This window comes from Triturus cristatus, chromosome 3_2 (genome assembly GCF_964204655.1).
Source record: "Triturus cristatus chromosome 3_2, aTriCri1.1, whole genome shotgun sequence".
Classification (NCBI taxonomy): domain Eukaryota; kingdom Metazoa; phylum Chordata; class Amphibia; order Caudata; family Salamandridae; genus Triturus; species Triturus cristatus.
Genome location: NC_140584.1, coordinates 249,958,726 through 249,976,826, shown reverse-complemented (window position 1 = coordinate 249,976,826; position 18,101 = coordinate 249,958,726).

The window sequence follows — 18,101 nt, the reverse complement described above, 5'->3', positions numbered from 1 at the left end:
TTACAAGCGTCTAACGGGACCAAATAACTTTTTAAGATTGTTAGGGATATCTCCGCTCCAACCTGCCTGGGAAACAAAGTGGAGGCTTCACAGAAACTATGTGACGAGATAGCTTCCCATTTCGTGGACAAAGTGGCAAAGATTGTTGGATCCTTTAAGGACAACGAAACGGCCGCCCAGGTCCATGCTATACAGGCAACCGAAGGGGATCCGGGTCAGTTATGCTCCCTGGACAGCTTTCCAACCCTTACAGATCTCACATTTAACACAGTGGTGCAAAGTATATCCTCAGGTTCCCCGCTCGACCCCTTACCTCAGAAAGTATGGAAGACCTATGGCCATACGACTCTTCCCTGGTTACGACAGATATGTAATCAGTTTTTGGAAGAAGGCACCGTCCTGGAGGGATGGAAGCAGGCGGTGGTGACACCACTAATTAAGAAGCCCTCCTTGGACCCGACAAATCCGGCTAATTTTCGGCCGTTCTCACTCCTTCCCTTTCCAATCAAAAATCTGGAAAAGGTTGTAAGCAGATCCTTATCATGCTATTTGGAGGAACATCACTTGCTGGATAAGAATCAGTTTGGCTTCCGTCCCGGACATGGGACAGAGTCAGCTCTGTCCACTATGATGGACAACCTACAGATGCGGGCCGACAACGGGAATGCCACGGTTTTGGTGCTCCTTGATATGTCGGCCGCATTCGACACAGTGAGTCACTCAATCCTGCTGGAGAGAATAGGGGTGAAGGGACGGGCATTGCAGTGGCTGTGGTCTTATCTGACTGGGAGACAACAGACGGTAACACTAGCACCATTTACATCTCGCAAATCACCCATAGTCTATGGAGTACCGCAGGGCTCCAGCATCAGCCCAATTCTTTTTAACATCTATCTACAGCCACTCTTTTCTATCATTAAATCGTTCGGGGTTGACCTGGTCAACTACGCGGACGATACGCAACTGGCATTCTCCTTGGTGGGAAAACAGGCGGACTCTATGGAACTATTCCAAGAGTGCATGCGTCAGACTGTAGATTGGCTGCGGAGGAACTCCCTGCAGTTCAATGGAGGGAAGACTGGGGTACTGTATTGCCCATTGGCGAGGCTGCCTCTGCACACACCTGTGGAGTTTAGGCTTACCCCCGAGGAGGACCCGCTGACCCCGGCCAATACGATACGCAACTTGGGGGTCCTAATAGATAATAACCTCCAAATGGAGTCGCAGGCAAACAAAACAGCCAGTGTTTGTTTGGGTTTGCTGCGTCTGCTTCGTCGGATACTTCCGATGTTACCGAAGGATTTGCGCCCCCTGATAATAAGTAGCACAGTGATGAGCAGAATGGACTATTGTAATTCCTTGTATTTAGGGGTCCCTCAATACATCTTTCAGAGTCTGCAAAGAGTCCAGTCGGCCACGGCAAAACTGGTGTTAAACTGGCGACGTAATTCGTCCTCTACGCAGGCCTTGAGAGAGCGCCACTGGCTACCAATTAGGGAACGGGTCCTTTTTAAATCCCTCTGTCTGGTGTACAGAGCAACACATGGGATGGGCCCGGTCCCTTTACAGGAAAGGTTCACCTGGTACCTCCCTCGGAGACAGCTCCATTCCTCCAGCACCAATCTGCTGGTAATTCCCAGATTTAAACGATCTAGGCTAGGAGGGAGGGCCTTTAGCGTGGTGGGCGCTCGGTTGTGGAATGAGCTACCACAGAGGATTAGACAGATTGACTCTCTAACTGATTTCAGAAAGAGCCTCAAAACATGGCTCTTCCCGAAAGCCTAATCATCTCTGTCCTGCCCTAATCCCTCAGCACCAGCTGTATGTGCCTATATCGGAGCGCCAGGATACCCGTGGGGTGACAGCAGCGCTATATAAGAACCAGTACAATACAATACAATACAATTTCAGCCAGCTATCTATGCCATGATGTGCTCATTTACCCATATCCCTACCATGCCAGAATGTGGAAAATTCACAAATGTGTGAGTTATGCTGATGTCATCAAGTTCCCTAATATCCTGTGATGCAAAATGATTCCCATTTCCTCCTGTGGAAATCATGTCATTTCGTGAACCCATGTATTAGCCATGCCATGATATTACCACTGCACTTCCTGCTCCTTGCTGAGATGGAGACGCCGCAAATGAGCAGTCACCCAGGCAGCCATCCAGGTGGTCGAGAAGGCACAGAAGCCTGCATTTAGCCCGTATATAGAACCTCTAGCAGTCTGCAGCTTGCGGTTCACGGCTGCGAGCTCAAGCTACGACGTCAGCGACAGGGGTGTCCCGGACTGGCGCTGGGCTACACATGAGCTCAGCGCAAGTGAGGACGGCGTTACAAGGCACAAGCAGAGCTGAGGAGAGTCGAGGAGAGCGACAGGTGGCAAGTAAGCCAGCCGTTGGGGGGGAAAACCGACTTAATTTGGCAAGGTCATTTGGCAGTACATCCACATGGCACATTTAACCCAGCAGCCGCCCTGCAGCTTCTTGCAGCCCTTGGCGGTTCCCTATGGCTCTGTGAGTCTTGCCCCCTGCCTCAAAATTTGCATTGCAGCAAGAACGACACCCCCTGCTGCTCCCTGAGACTCATGAGGCTCCCTGTGAACTATAGTTCGAGCCCTGCTCATTCATTAGCCGCACTACAGCAAGGGCTGCGAGATTCAAGGCGATATAAGTTAGTACAAGATGGGGTCTCGCTACGGGGTATTGGTAGATAACATTACGCTACCGGTACTTCTGGCAAGGAAGGGAGAGAGGGGGGGCTCTTGTTAACACGCTTGCTGAACAGCCTGTATTTGAGAAGATGCTGAAAAGTCCATGGAGACCCTGGCGCTATCATAAGACTGTAAAAACTCAATGATCGTTAGCATTCCTCAGTAGTTAGTGGTCCTATTCGCAGCCCTATTCAAATCTGGGCTTGCCAGCCTAAGACAGTAAAGAAGGATAACGTTGAAATGTCAGATCAGCCTACCCCCTCACCAGCTCCTGGAGGGAAACAAAGAGGCCAAAGAAATGCACAACAGAGGATGGAAATAAAGGCTAACGCGCTAGCTGAAATTGAAAAGCTAACTGAGCTGGATGATACACCAGATGCAGAGAGAACGTCAGAGGTGGAAAATGATGAAGATAATCTCAATCATTCACCCGATTAATGGCTGGATATAATGAGCAGAATGGAACAAGACAGGAACACTGAGACGCAGGGTGCAAATGATAGTCCTATCCACCCCAAGCAATACTCTCTCTTCCAGAAATGCCAGAAGCATCAGACTACAGGTTCAGCTACAGCCCCGTTTCGAGTAGATGTAGCTATGCCTATAGGAGAAGAGGTTAGATCAGCATACATGCAAGAAAATAACGATCTTCCTCAAAGCACCTCTAATGGTACACCCCCCTCTCAAGCCACCAAACAGGTAGCCATGTACAAATGTTTTGGGACCTCAATTGCGGTCGCAAATCACTTGCAATTCCCAGGGACCACTAACTGCCCTTAAAAAATTAAACAAAAACGTTTCATTTTTTAAAAAATGCATCCCATTTTCCTGTATGGAAAACGGGCTGCATTTTAAAAAAACAACTGCTGTATTCAAAAGTAGTCCCAGACAAGGAGGTCTGCTGAGCCCAGCAAGCCACCAGACCTGGGAGGGCCAGCATGAATATTGATGAGACATGCAATTTGCGACCCCATTGTGAATTGCAAACAGTGTCTCTGACACTGTTGTACATGTCATTATGCGAGTCGCAAATTGTGACTCGCAATTGAGCACAATTTGCGCCTCACAAAATGACATGGTCGTACATCTGGCCCAAGATTTCTTCAGTCAGCCATCAATTATAACAATTTCCAATCAAGACACCTGACCATAATTCTGGTGCTATTTACTCTGATTTAATAATTACTTTCACTGTTTTTGTGAGACCGAATATAAGCTGTTTCCAATTGTACTTGGCAACATTAGTAGTTAATACTAATACTAATAAAGCTCTCACTTTGAATGATCTACAGCATACAGTAAAACTGTTTCACTGCATGCAAGCTTATACCCAAATACATGGCGTGTAATAATATAATCATTTTGAATCTCAAATTGAAGGCAGGGAACTAGTGTCAACGTGCCCCCAGTAGTTTAATTAGTTAATTCATTAGTTAGTAAAACACTCAAGATGATGGATGGAATGTTGCACATTGGCAAAACATTCACCCCCAGTCACAGATCTGGGTTTAATCCATCGTTATTTTGCTCACTCTGCCACCCCAGTTCAGACATGGCCATATGCAAATCAGTCTTGACCCTGTGCCTCATGGGAACAGTCCAGCCCGAACTGCCAAGCCATGTCTTCCCTGGACCGGAATCAAGCATCCTAGGACCGGTTTCGGGGTTTAATTAGTTAGGGCCAGTCAAGATTTCTGCATAGGGCTCCTTACATCTCTATATCAAAATGTTTCATCCTCCCCTTATGGACCATATTTCCAGAAGTCTTCCTCAGGACTGGCAATGTAATTCTCAAGATGGGCTTGGTTAGTGGAATTTTGAGGATTGTTCTATACCATTCTCTATACCACCTTCTCTTTCACCTGCCTTCACCTATACTTGATTGATTTATCTAATTATGAATTTCGGGCAAATGCTTTTGAGTGACTAAGAAGAAGCCTATTACCTCAGTATTTTGCAGTGCCATTGGCCCCCAAAACGTATGAATTACGCTCGAACCAGAGAGATTTGAGAGTCACTGTCAATCTCAGCAAGAAAATACTTAAGTATAAACAAGAAATATTGGAAGAAAAGCAAACACATTGTAATATTGAGTTGCATGATCAAACATGCATTTAAGCAATTGTTCTACATGATTTAGAGGACCAAAAATAACTTGAAGAAGCCTGGTCTGAAGACATGCTTTTTGAATAACTATGTTACGTTTTTAAAGTAAAGTGGATGCATTTCAACATTCTTCTTTTATTTGTTTATTTATTAATTTACTTAACCTTGTTACATAGCACAGTTGCATGATGTTACCTGAAGAGAATTATATAAGAATGAGAAATTAACCAGAAAAGGTTCAGAGACAGTTCGGATTCTGAAATCTGGGGCAGTGGGTTTCTGAATAAAATCTCAACCCTGAAAAAAACATTTTTTGGGTTTGGGAAGAACGTTGAGATGTTGTGGTGGTGAAATTAGTCATTATTTCTAAATTCCCTTTGACCTCTTGAGATCGTAAGCAGGCAAGTTAACCAGGGACAAGAATTTAGAGTGAGTGTCTGTGTAAACCAGCCATAATGATCACATTCATTTTGTCAGCACTGACAAAAGTTAATCCTTTTTCTCTAAATTCTGTTTTTAAGGAACATGTATTGAGCGATTGACTGAAATGTACCAGTTTTGCTCACAATACGTTAGGGTTGGATACATTTATTGCATGATCTACATTATGCCAAAGATAGTAAAATGTAGGCAACAATATCCACAAAATGCCCGGGCCTCAATTAACAATTGCAAGCCACCGATATGATATTTAAGCAATAATATTGGAAGGATGGTAACCAATGGCCACACTTATGTCACAAATATCTACAAAAAGTCGAGGTAGGGCACCATTATTCCAGGGATAGCCACTGATATTCTGAGAATGTCTGCAGTATGCCAAGCATATGCCTACTGTGTAAGACCTCCATTATTCCAGTTGTAGACTACCTATGTCAGGAATGTGCAGAGTACATCCAGTACAGGCCCTATTGTATCGGAAATAGACTCAATTATCTTACAAATGCCCACATTACACCATGGACGGGTACTATTATTCTAGGGCTCCGATTTTGCCATTCACGATTGAGTTCAGGGCTTAAGCCAGGGCAGCACCATTACCCAATCCACAAAAAAATGTTCATAATCTCTCAGCAAACAGATACAGATAAGTTATTTTATGTTTTGTCAATGATAATGAAATGTATATTGCTGCAGTGCATATTTTTGATGTTCTTTGATTAATTTTCTCCTTATTTGCCCCGTTTCATCACAGCCTGAGGAGTAAGGTTACTCAGGGAAGCGATGAAACTCATTACATCAAGCATAGAGGTCATGTTATAAGTAGTGCCTGAACAGTTCCTACATTTCTCCCAAATCACGGTTCCAGGAAGAATAATTAGAAAAATCTAGAGTTGGTATGATCTGATAAACCAAGTTTACTGTAAGACTGTGGGGAGACTATATCTATGAAAACCTGCTTCATTTTCTGTGACTGGAAGGATTTTATGGAGTAATTTCAATTTGGTCTGAATTTTTCTCAAATTATTTTATTGCTATAGGTCATTTGTATTGGGTGCCCAGCAGCAAGTGAGTGGAGTAGACATTTTACTATCAGGCTTTTTTTGTGGCGAGTTTATGTCTCCACATGATTTTGTGTCTTTGGAATCAATAGCCAGTGCTGGCTTAGATTGGGTTGTTCCTTTGACTTAGGTGATTTGGGATTGGTTACCATAGATGAATGGAGGCCAGTTAGGGCATGGAAAGTGGTCTCAAGTTCTCACGTCTAAATGGTGTGGTTTATAGTAAGACAAGTAAGATATGTGTCAGCTATTTGCCAGAAAATCTTTCGAGTGATTAGACTATTTGGAGTTGCCATGGTTATTTGTCTGGATACTGACTCAGGTCTCAGTTAAGGTATTGACTATTATTAATTGTTTTATCAAGGAAAAATATCATAGTGTGTGTGAGCGAGGATATCTCTGAAAGAATATAATAGGATCTGTGTGAGAATATAGGAGCAGCACATGATGTGCTATTGCTGAAACAATTGTGACAAGATTGGTGGAGTGGGGATCTCAGTTAAAGTATTTGTTTACCATGAGAAGAACTTTTACATCTTTATCAATGAAAAATCTCTACTGTTTCTACTCAAACGGCCAATAGATCTTTGACGTTGGCTGAGAGTAACCAGGAGCTGCATATCACATAATTTATGACATAATTTCTAAACTAAATTTCAGAATATAATGAGAGTTCAATATGATTTGAAAGGTTTTATTATCCAAAAAGCTAATAAATCATCTTTATTACAGTCACAAGTTAATTTAATCAATTTCAGTTGTCTGAATCTTATTAGAAATCAATAATCAAGAAGCAAATCAATAAATTGTAATAAAAACACATTTTGATCATTCTATAAAGAAAATAATTCCTACTCTAGGAATGGGAAGAAAAGGGTGTCAGTTAGAACCTATGAAGAGTTCTAGATTGAGAGAAATCATTAAGCATAAAGCTTCAGCATTAAATTCAGCACAATAATTCAATAATCAATCAAAGCAGAACTTCTCATAAAGAGAGATTGGAGAAACACAGTAGAGTTTCAGAGCAGTGTAAATGGGCCAAGCTCGGTCTGGGTAAAAGCTTTCTGGAACACACACCTATATAAACAACACATATTTTCAATGTTGCATTTCCTTGTCTTCTTTTTCTTCAGGACGTCATTCATCTTTCAACACAAGCAGGATCACTCCTCATCTTCTCACAGGAATACAATAGTCCACAGATCGCAATGCTGAGTGAAACATTTCTTATCGAATAAATTGTTAATTCTCCTGAACTTTCACATCATTTGTTCCCTTTAGAAATGCTGCAGCTTCCTCACTACCTCACTACATAACAAATATCAATTCAGTAGTTAACATTGATCTTTTTGTAAGTAGAAACATATGCAGAATTATATGAAAACATGTATGCAAGTATTACTCATTATAAAAAATGTGACCATGGGAAGGTCAGAAAAAGGAAAATTTTGGGTTATGTGAGCATTCTCTAGTCATATCAGCTTTTGTCAGATGATGTTAGTTCAGGCTTAAAGAGTAAATATGGTTGCCTACTGCAATTTTCTACATTTTAACACTTGTATTTTCATTAAAGTCTACATATTAATTCTGCACATTATAATTATAGAATTATTTTCTCGTTATTATTAAACCACTCCCTCAATTCCCCTTCTTCTGGTTATCAAACATGATAATTTCTTCACAAATTAATCTTTAGATATCACTCTCATCTTCAGTTGAGTCTTTACTCTTTCTTTTCAAACTCTCAGTTTATTTCAACCTTCTATATTCTCGATTAATGTGATCATTTAATATAATTCCCTACTTATCTGTTTGTGTCACTCTGCTTTTTTTCTCTTTCCAAAACAAGCTTTGATATCTTTGTAAAACCCTAATAGGGTTAGAAAAATAAATACCCAAAATGATTATAGGTACTAGTATGACTTTAAGAATCCCTCCTCCAGCAGTTGTGAAACTCCTTTCCCTAAACATTCTAAAACACTAGTTGTTTCTAATGATTCAAATTCAGGTTTAAGTGCAGAAATGTACTTTATCTATTCTAATTTATTTTAATTTTGTCAGGTATATAAGTACAGCAATGCTGAGCTTTCAGCATCTTGCAGTCTCCACCTTTTCATGCGATAAAAATATTTAAAGGTAAGCGGTTCTGTAAAACCATTGATCTAACAGCCACTAATTCAGTGTTAACAACTAATAAAGCAGCAGAGGTACTGGTTGCCAATTTATCCACTACTGTTGAAAGTTTTGAAATGTTCTCATTATTCAGGGCAAATCCTACTGGTAGAAGGATTGCTCCAAAAAGGAAAAGCTGGTGTTAAATAGGGGAATGAGGAGAAATCCTTTGTTTCTCCTCGCTTTTGCTGTTTCCATGTGTGCACACATAGAAACAGCAAATTGCCATTGATTGCTTATGTGCAGGAAGGTGTTCCTTCCTGCATATAAATAATCAAAAAAAAGAAATGAGATGTTGCAACTTCTATATGTTAAGCAGCCCACTTAAAAGTTACAAAACGCCTTTTAAAGATTGTTTCTGTACAGGAAGGCTGACCTTCCTGCCCATAAACAATCTTCCCCTCAACACAGACACCCATGCACTACGGTGCAAGGGTGCCTGCATTGGTGCTAGGCTGCTAAGTTTAGCACCAGTGCAAGGAAAAGGCAGGGCTGCTCCATATTTTTGTAAATATGGTGCAGCCCTGCCTTTCTGAAGTGGCGAGTGCGGCGTTAAGCCAGGAAGGCTAACACCGCACTCTGTAACTTCATTGTAAATATGCCCTGTAGTGCCCCGGGGTGATGACTGGAATAAGCCAGCAGTGTTTCTTTCTTTGTTGGTTTGCAATACAGTCATCTATACAGTTCTCCATGATGTGTTCTGATCATGAAGCCTGCAAAAGAGATTTAGGCGCTCATTACGATGTCGGGCGGAAATACTCTGCCTGCCACCAACTTGGAATCGGGGCTGACTGTCTTGCGGTTGGCGGTTCGGCCCCCTGCATTACGATGCGTCAGGACACTGTTCAGTCAGATTCCCATTGTTTCCTATGGGAGCTTGTGTTCTGCCTACCACAGGCCGTAACACAGGCTCCTCTTGGAAAATGGTATGTGTGTGTAAAACCTTGCACCCTATCGCAGGCATCCTGTAGGACTTGGCCTTTTTGACTAAAGTTCCCTAAACTTTTCGCTTTCCCCCTAGACCATTTTCCTGACATAGGGTTGCAAATCTAGATGCTTTGGGTACTTTGCCACTGCTGATCAGTGTTAAAGTACAAGTGTTCCCTGTGTAAAGTGTAATGGTAATTGGTTGGCCATGATTGGTAGGTTTACCTTACTAGTAAAGTCCCTAGTGATGTGCACTGTGTGAGCCAGGGCTAGTAATGCAAAGGTGCATGGAGAAGAGAACTCAGACCTGCAGTGTAGGGCCTGCGCGAAGTTTGCTAAGTTACAATGTAGTCCTCACAAGTGCAACCACTTGTCGGGTTTTACTTTCCCTCTTGCGTACACCGTGGGCACCCCTGTGGTAGGTCCCGGGTAACCCCTGGGCAGGGTGCAGTGTAAGTAAAAGGCAGGACATATACTCAGGTGTGTGTTATGTCCTGACAGTGAAAAACACTCCATTTTGTTTTTCACTGCTGAAAGGCCATCCTGCCCTAAGGACAGAATGGGGGAGGCTAGGTGTTGTGTTTGTTAGACTAGTTTCCTATAAGATTAAAATGGAGAGGTGAAATTTAGTATGTATGAACTCACAGTGTCATAACACATCTTTCTATGAAAGTGGTTTTGTCACTGTGTGTTCAGAAACCACTCTTTTAAAAAGTGGCTACCTTTTGTGCTTTAAGCATTTCTGTGTGTCTCTGCTGAATGTGGATTGACTGTCTGGATCTGAGAGGTGAGAGAAGCTGGGGGAGGTCTTGACCCAGGGAGGGGTTGAGATGGCACCAGGCTGACCGGCATCTGGGGAGTAGGGGGAGGAGAAGCCTAGGAGGTGCAGAGGCCTGGGTTTGCCACTATAAAACAATTGACCCGTCTCCTGCTGAGTGATTAAGGATCCAGACCCCCAGTATCAAAGGGAGAAAGGTGACACTGGGAGGGAGACACCCAGAACTGATTTAGGCAAACAAACTTCAAAGACATTTAGGGGTATAACTATGAGAGCTGAAGCCCCTGAACGTTGGAATAGAAATTGATTGAGATTGAAAAGGCTTAGACCCATTTTGTGGTAAAGAGTAATGTTTGCTAAGGAAAGAACAACTGAAGAGACTGTGTGCATGTCTTGGTGCCAACTGAGACCACAGGAAGGAGTGCCTGGTGAACGTGCACTCGGAGTCGACGTGAAGTACCATCAGCTTTGTGTGTGTGGCTTCATGCCAGAAGAGACATGGAGGGTGCTGTGGATAACGTGCACCCGGAGTAATGTAATCCCAGGGGCGTGGAGTACATGTGACCTGCCTAACAGTTGCGGCCCGGACCAACAGCCCCGTAGGAGCTAAGCTGCCAGGCCGAGCCACTGAGGCCCATTGAGAAAGTCCTACATAGGGATGCACGCGAGTGCATTGACAACGCAGGACATTACAACGCAAGTCTTTACATCGACTTGCACTAGATGGCGTGCTAACATTAAAAAAGTGAAATTTACTATTCCAACTCCAGTCCACATAACAGTAGGGAAGGTGTTGGGATAGTAAACTACACTATTTTTAATGTTAGCACGCCATCTAGTGCAAGTCGATGTAAAGACTTGCGTTGTAATGTCCTGCGTTGTCAATGCACTCGCGTTGTAACAGTTTCGTTGTAATGGTAGTGCGTTGTAAAAGTTGCGTTGTAAAGGTTGTTCCCCCCTACATAGAACGTCCATTTCGCTGAAGGAGGAGAGGAGAGTGGGGTCGTGCCCCCAGGTAACGTGGATCACTACCTGGGCGGCCTCTCAGTCCTTCTGGCAGCGTGAGCCTTTGCTTGGGCTCCGATTGGGCCGGTACTGACCAATGGAGTGGCAGTACTGGGGCCAGAATGAGAAGCTGCACTTTATGTCATCGTGGATACGTGTGGGGGGCATCTGTTATCGAAGAGACAGATTGTCATAATACACTTTGCCAATATTGCTGCTAACGAACTGCCGGACTGTCTTATGACACCTGACATTATTTCTGCATAACAAAGTACACAATTGTAGCGCTACGCATTGCATTATTTCTCCCTTGCAAAATACAGGATTGCAGTCGCCCGCCATTGCCTTATTTCTTCATTGAAAATTACATGATTGTAGCTACACATTGCATTATTTCTACTTTGCAAAGTACGTGTTGGGGTGTGACTCATTGCATTATTCCTTCATTGCGCAGTACATGGTTGTAGCGGTACGCATTGCATTATTTCTCCCATTGCAAGGTACCGGGTGTATCGTTACTCATTGTATTATTTCTCCTTTGCCCGGCACAGGATTGTATCGTTATGAAGTGCATTATTGTTTGTCCATTGCAACGTTTGTGATTCTAGCATTGTGACCAGCATAGCATTTTGAAAGTGGTGGTTGGGATTTGAACCTACCAGCCAGCCGGAACGAATATTACTCTTTATTATATGTTGACTTTTGTATCGTGTGGTCTGATTGTATATCTTTTTGTATAAAGTTATACTCTTTTAATCTAACTCGTGTGGAGTCCATTTGTGGTGTCACCAGTGGGTTGTTGTGGGCGTGGTTGCACTTACTGTACACTCGTGCCTTAGAGATAGGCCTGGCTGCTCGTGCCAAGCTACTAAGGGGGTGAGCAGGGCTATCTCAAATGGTGTCCTTACTTGGCCCAACTTTGAGTGGGGAGTCCTGGGTCTCGCATTTGGTGACAGTAGTGCGGGACGGGGACTCCGGCTTCCAACACACCCTATGGTGCCTGCCACACAGTGCAGGGTTTTATAGTCGGGTCCCTTAGGTATCCCCTTTGCCCCCAACTAGAGGCTACAGGATGAAGGGGGCCCTGCTAGGGGTCCCCGAGATCACTTTCTGACAGCATTTTCATGTTGAAAAGGCCAACGCGAAAAGGCTGTTGGAAATCAACATCATAATCCCAGTGTCGAAAACGCTTTCCATAAGGGTGTACGATGTGGCTCCGACTGACACGCATACTCAGAGAGCAGGTCTAAACCAATTTGGATTGACTGCGTGGTTTACCTTCAGACCATGAACATCATATTCGATCGGGCAGATTGTAAACTGACCAAGTCAGTCGTAAGGGGTCCGACACGGTCGAGGAGAATCCGGCTGTTGAGAGGAGGCTTTCCGCCCCCTTAATTTCTGTCATGTTCGAGGGTAAATGTAAGTCCCTTACAGTGGGTGTTTAACCATGTGAGAAATTCAGTAAGTGTATCTGTGCATCCCTTCCTGATCAAAATTGTTTAGTCAATATAACTTTCCATACAAATATATGGCTATGAAATGGGTTGTGGTCAAACAGCATAATCTCTGTTTCAAGATTGTCCATAAACACAATGGCAAAATTAAGTGCATAAACCGCACCCATGGACTTCCCTTTAATTTGTTGGTAGAATTCACCATTAAAGTGTTTTTGTTGTTGTCAGTGTAAGGTACAGTAATGCTGTAATGAAGGCAGTGGGTACCTGGTGAGTGCATATTCTTTTCTCAAGGGTTTGTCTAATGACCTCAATGCCATCAGTTTGGGGTATGTTAGTGTACAAGATTCAATATCCATTATACAAAGAAGGCACTCACTCTGGTCAAAAGCCAGATGCTCAGTCCAGTTGATTAGGTCCATGCTGTCATAACAAATGGTAGTCGGGACAAACTATTTGATAAAGAAATCTATGCAGCAGCCGATAGGTTCAAATATGGAGCGCAACCTGTTATAGGTCTGCCGGTGGGGGAGGGGTTAGGTTTTTATATAGTTTAGGCAAGGTGTAAATACCCGGCATGAGTTTTAGTTTTTCGAAAAAAAATACACATTTTTTCTGATGAAGCCTGTATCACTTCTTCTCCCAGTAAGTCTCAGATAGTGTTCACTATTTGAAATTTCTCTGATAATCTGTATTATACTGGTCAATATTTTGTATCACTATCCCCCTGCCTTTAGGTATGGGTTTCATAATCAATGAATTGTTTTATTTGAGGTTTGCGAGATCCTTCTTTTCCCATATAGAGATGTTGTGTGGGTTGAAGGTCCTTTGGTGTTCTATGTTAGAAATGTCATCAAGTAAAAGTCTCTCGAAGACATGTACTTCGGGTGGGATAGAATTGCTAGGTGGTGAGATGGTGGAGGGTGGACGGAAATGATTATTTGCAATAGCCGGATCATATGGGCTGTCTGCAAAAAAAATAGGTGCAACAATATCTTTCTAAAGAACCAAAAGATTTCAGTTTGAAGCTCCAAAAAATGAGGTTGTATCATAGGGACAAATGAGTGGCCCTTGCTCAGACGCAATATCTCTGTAGAGGGCAGACAATGTTTGGACAAATTAAAAATGTCGATTGTGTGTGAAGCGTCACAATAGCTGTCAACAGATGCCGGTAATAAGGTGTTACAAGTATCATTGTTTACTGTTGACCACACCAGAAGTGTTTCTGCCATGTTTGTCTGACACCCGGTGTATTTAAACATTGTTGTCTGCACCATCACCCCCTTCTGGAAGGTCTGGGTTGGCCACTTCCTGAAAATAGGGTTAGGTGTGGTGGTGAATGAACTATAGCCTTCACCTGAGTCAGAGTTGTTGGTTGATTCCTCAGATGTGTTAGTGAAGGTAACAAGTTTACTTTGTTTGTTAAAACTGCCCCAGGGGCGTCCACAGCTTGGGTTCAAATGGTTCCAGTTAGCATAACATTCTTAGTTTAATTATGGGTAAGTCTTCTCTATTTTATAGCTGCATTTGTCTCTCTTTAATTTGTTTGTTTTGTTTCTTGCTCTAATCTGTTAAATTCTGAGATAGCTTTTTCAATTTTCTCTAGTATGTTTTTAGCATCAGTTATTTAACTTGATTCCGTGATCTGTTTCTCAAGACAATTTCAAACCATATATCAAGTATTGTACTACCCGCCACAAATTCTTTCAGTTGTACTAATATACTAGTATATTTGTAGATGATTGAACAAGTTATCCAGACATTATTTCTTCCCCAGTACAATCATTTATGTATGGTTTGATTAGGGACCCCTGTTCCTTAAACAACTTTCCAAGATTGGCATTTTCAGAATTGGGACTACAAATTCAACTTTATCATTAAAGAGGGTCTTTACTTACAATTATTCAGATGCCAAACTTGATCTATCCACCTGATCCCAATTGAAAGTTGTCACTGATTAAATGTAATAAGGTAAACCAATATTATCTTATGGGAGAGCTAAGCCTTGAAGTTGTAAAAAAGGAATTTTGGAGTTTTTCACTACAAGTATATGCAAGACCTAAAAGTACATGTCCAACTTTTTTAATACAGCCCTGATCTATGGGCTGTGAAGGGCCTACCTTAGTGGTGACTTATATGTATTAAAAGGGGGCTTTGGGCCTGGCAAGAGGGTTATCTTGCCAGGTCGAAATGGTAGTTTAAAACTGCACGCACAGGCAAAATGTTTTGGTGTTACCCTGCAGAGAGGGCCAAGTCAAGCAGAGTGGTAAGGGCATTTTTTGGAAAGGGTATCTATCAGTGGCGACTCCTCGAGGGAGTGCAGCGGGGCAGTAGGGCGGGCGGCGGAGGGGCAGGGTGTGGGTAGTGAACTCCGGAATTGGGCCCAACTTAGTTGAGTGAAGAAATAAATAAATAAAACAAATTACATTGCACGCTGCATCTCTGATTTGGCATTGCAGCGCGTGCAATGTAATTCGTTTTATTGATTTATTTCTTTACTCAACTCCGTTCGACCCTATTCTGGAGTTTACTACCCCCACCCTGCCACTCCCCCGCCTCACCACCCCTCAGCACTCCCTCACTGTGCCGCCACTGGTATCTATATATATGTGTGCATGTGATCAAGGCTGCTCAGGCAGTCAAAACGCATTATGACCAGCTCCAAGTGAATAATAAAATAGTGATTTCACCTGCAAGAGGAGTTTGTGCTTTCTTCATCGCCTGGCGGAGATTGGGGATTGCAGTTAATCGAGTTGAATGTATATATATATATTTATATATATATATTAATATATTGCCTTTGAAGTCTTCCCCAATATTTTCGGAAGAAAAACGAAGCCTTGTGTGGTTTGAGCAAATTTTTATTCCTCAATCAGCCGCTCGCCAAACGCGTTTCGAGTGCGTTGCACCCTTGTTCACTGACATAGAGATACATTATTAGCGGCCATTTAACTTACTGCACACGTGACTTCTAAACTACAAATTAAGTGTATGTGAAAACAGACTCGTAGTTTTACATATCGGTACAATTATATGCTGTTGGCAACAAATGGAAACGCTCATAGTTATAGTCATATATTATTTCATTGTACTTGAAAATAAAATAAAGACTTATTAATATATATATATACACACACACATATATATATTTAAATTAGATTTGATTTTTTTATGTGAATTATTTATATGTGGTTTTTGATTTCAAGGAAATCAACAATGTATGTTTCTTGAAAGTTCTGAATCATAGATTTTGGTCCAGGTAGTTTAATCAAATACTTTTAGAGTTAAGATGTCCTGACTTTATAAATTCTCTATAGATCGAATAGGATCCTTCAGTTGCAAATGTAGGTACTGATATTATTGATACATCTCATCCGCTGCTAAAGGAAATGCAAACAGAAATTATGGAATGCTTCTCTTTTTTTAAACATCTAATCAAATAATTTTATGGAAACATCACCATTGTTATCACTTTTTGGGCTATGTTATATTAGGCACTATGCAGTCTATCTTATAGATAATACAAATCTTTGCACAGATCATTTAGGAAGCACTTTCAATCTAGAACATTGCTCAGCAAGAACATAAGTATTAAAACCATACATAAGCCTTTGTTGACATGTGTTTGAATACAAAATCATTTAAGCTGGTAGTAAAGAAACATGCAATCAAAATGGGAAAGGCAAAAATGCATTGATGCAGAAATATGGCTATACACGACTACTTCTTCGAAACATTTTGCACATTGATATTTATATTTATATGTGTGTGATAATATGTATATTTTAAAATTATGTATACATATTTATTTATTTTAATGAATAATGTATTTATTTGTATATTTATTGAATACACATCAATATGAATACGAGTCTAATGTATATTGCAGAATAATCTTTGCTCTTGATTTCACTCGTAAAATGTGCCAAAACAAATGATATAATAACAGCCTATGCAAGTGAATGAGCATACACGAAAACTGAAGTGTTTTCTCTCTGTCGATTGTCACGTGGGTGTTTTTCACTAAGCATATAAAAAATATGGCGTACTGCACTCTCTTTATGTGATCAAGGGCACTGGATGCCCGAAACGCGTCATGGAGATTGAGGCGTGAGGAGAAATAAACAACAATTGCCGTCAAATTGTCCTGGTGGTTCGATTTTTCACAGTTCGCCGTAATGAGGTGCTGGGAGCGGTGTTGGATGCATATATATATATATATATATTATCTACTGATAGTTATAGTTAGGACCGAGTTCCCATAGGAAATCTGAAAATTCTATTTCATATATATATATATATATATATATACATATATATATATATTTCTCCAAGCGTTTCTTTGTCAAAGACATAAAACGTGGCGCACACACTTCGATGATCTTTTCAAATTTCTTTATTCCGCTCCAAAGGCAGACAAACGCGTTTCGGCCATGCTGGCCTTCGTCAATGTCAATGCACACAGTGTTTGCACCGGATAAATAATCATTGTTTAACCCACGTCATCTTAGACTACAATAGAAAGAGGACTGCAACATTCAGAAAGACTCCATCACAGCCGATCTAAGAGGTTGCCATTTTGAGCTAGTCAGGAATTCTATGTAATCCTATAGCTGAGTTCCGCCAAGGTGCACATACATAATTAACAAACATATTGTTTTCAATTTTTTGCCAGGATTATTCATGAATTCATTAGAATAACCTCTCATCACAAATTACGCCCCGAATGGGCTTTTAAACATATATGTGCATTTCTAATTACAGTAAACATTTCATTCATATTTTTTATGACTGTTCTTTAGGCAGCACAATTGGCCCTCCGTCACGATGTTACACCTACATTGGCTGGGAACATGTTGCATTTGATCTATGAAATTTGGCCCTGAATGGGCATACAAAAAAAAAAAAAAAACAATATATATATATATATATATATGTTCAACTTACCTTAAATATACTTACCTTTTATTTCAAAGGCATGCATCATAAAGTCATAATTCATGGTACAGGCTTTGTGTTGTGAAGTGACTGCATGGTAGAGGCATGCGTTTTAAGATCATCAAACCATATACCATATGATCTAAATAACTGGTTCTCATCATAGTCCAGATTTCACATTAAACCAGACAGCAAGAAGAAATACTGGCTAATAGTGACACTACAAAAACAAACATTAGGAAAGCCAATAGGTGCTACTGCATGCAAACACAGTAATGCACAATGGTTTTGTTGATGCATTTGCCCATTATCGTATTACGGTCTCCATAAGAAAAAAACACAAATCTTAGAGTACATTGAAGAGTGGACATTTCAAGAAACATGGAATGGGTAACAGACTTGAATCAAAGTGACTTACTAAAATCCATCCTTTAGGATCATCTATTTTCATCACGTTTCACAACTATAAAATACTCCATGTTTTTGATGATCTCTGTAAT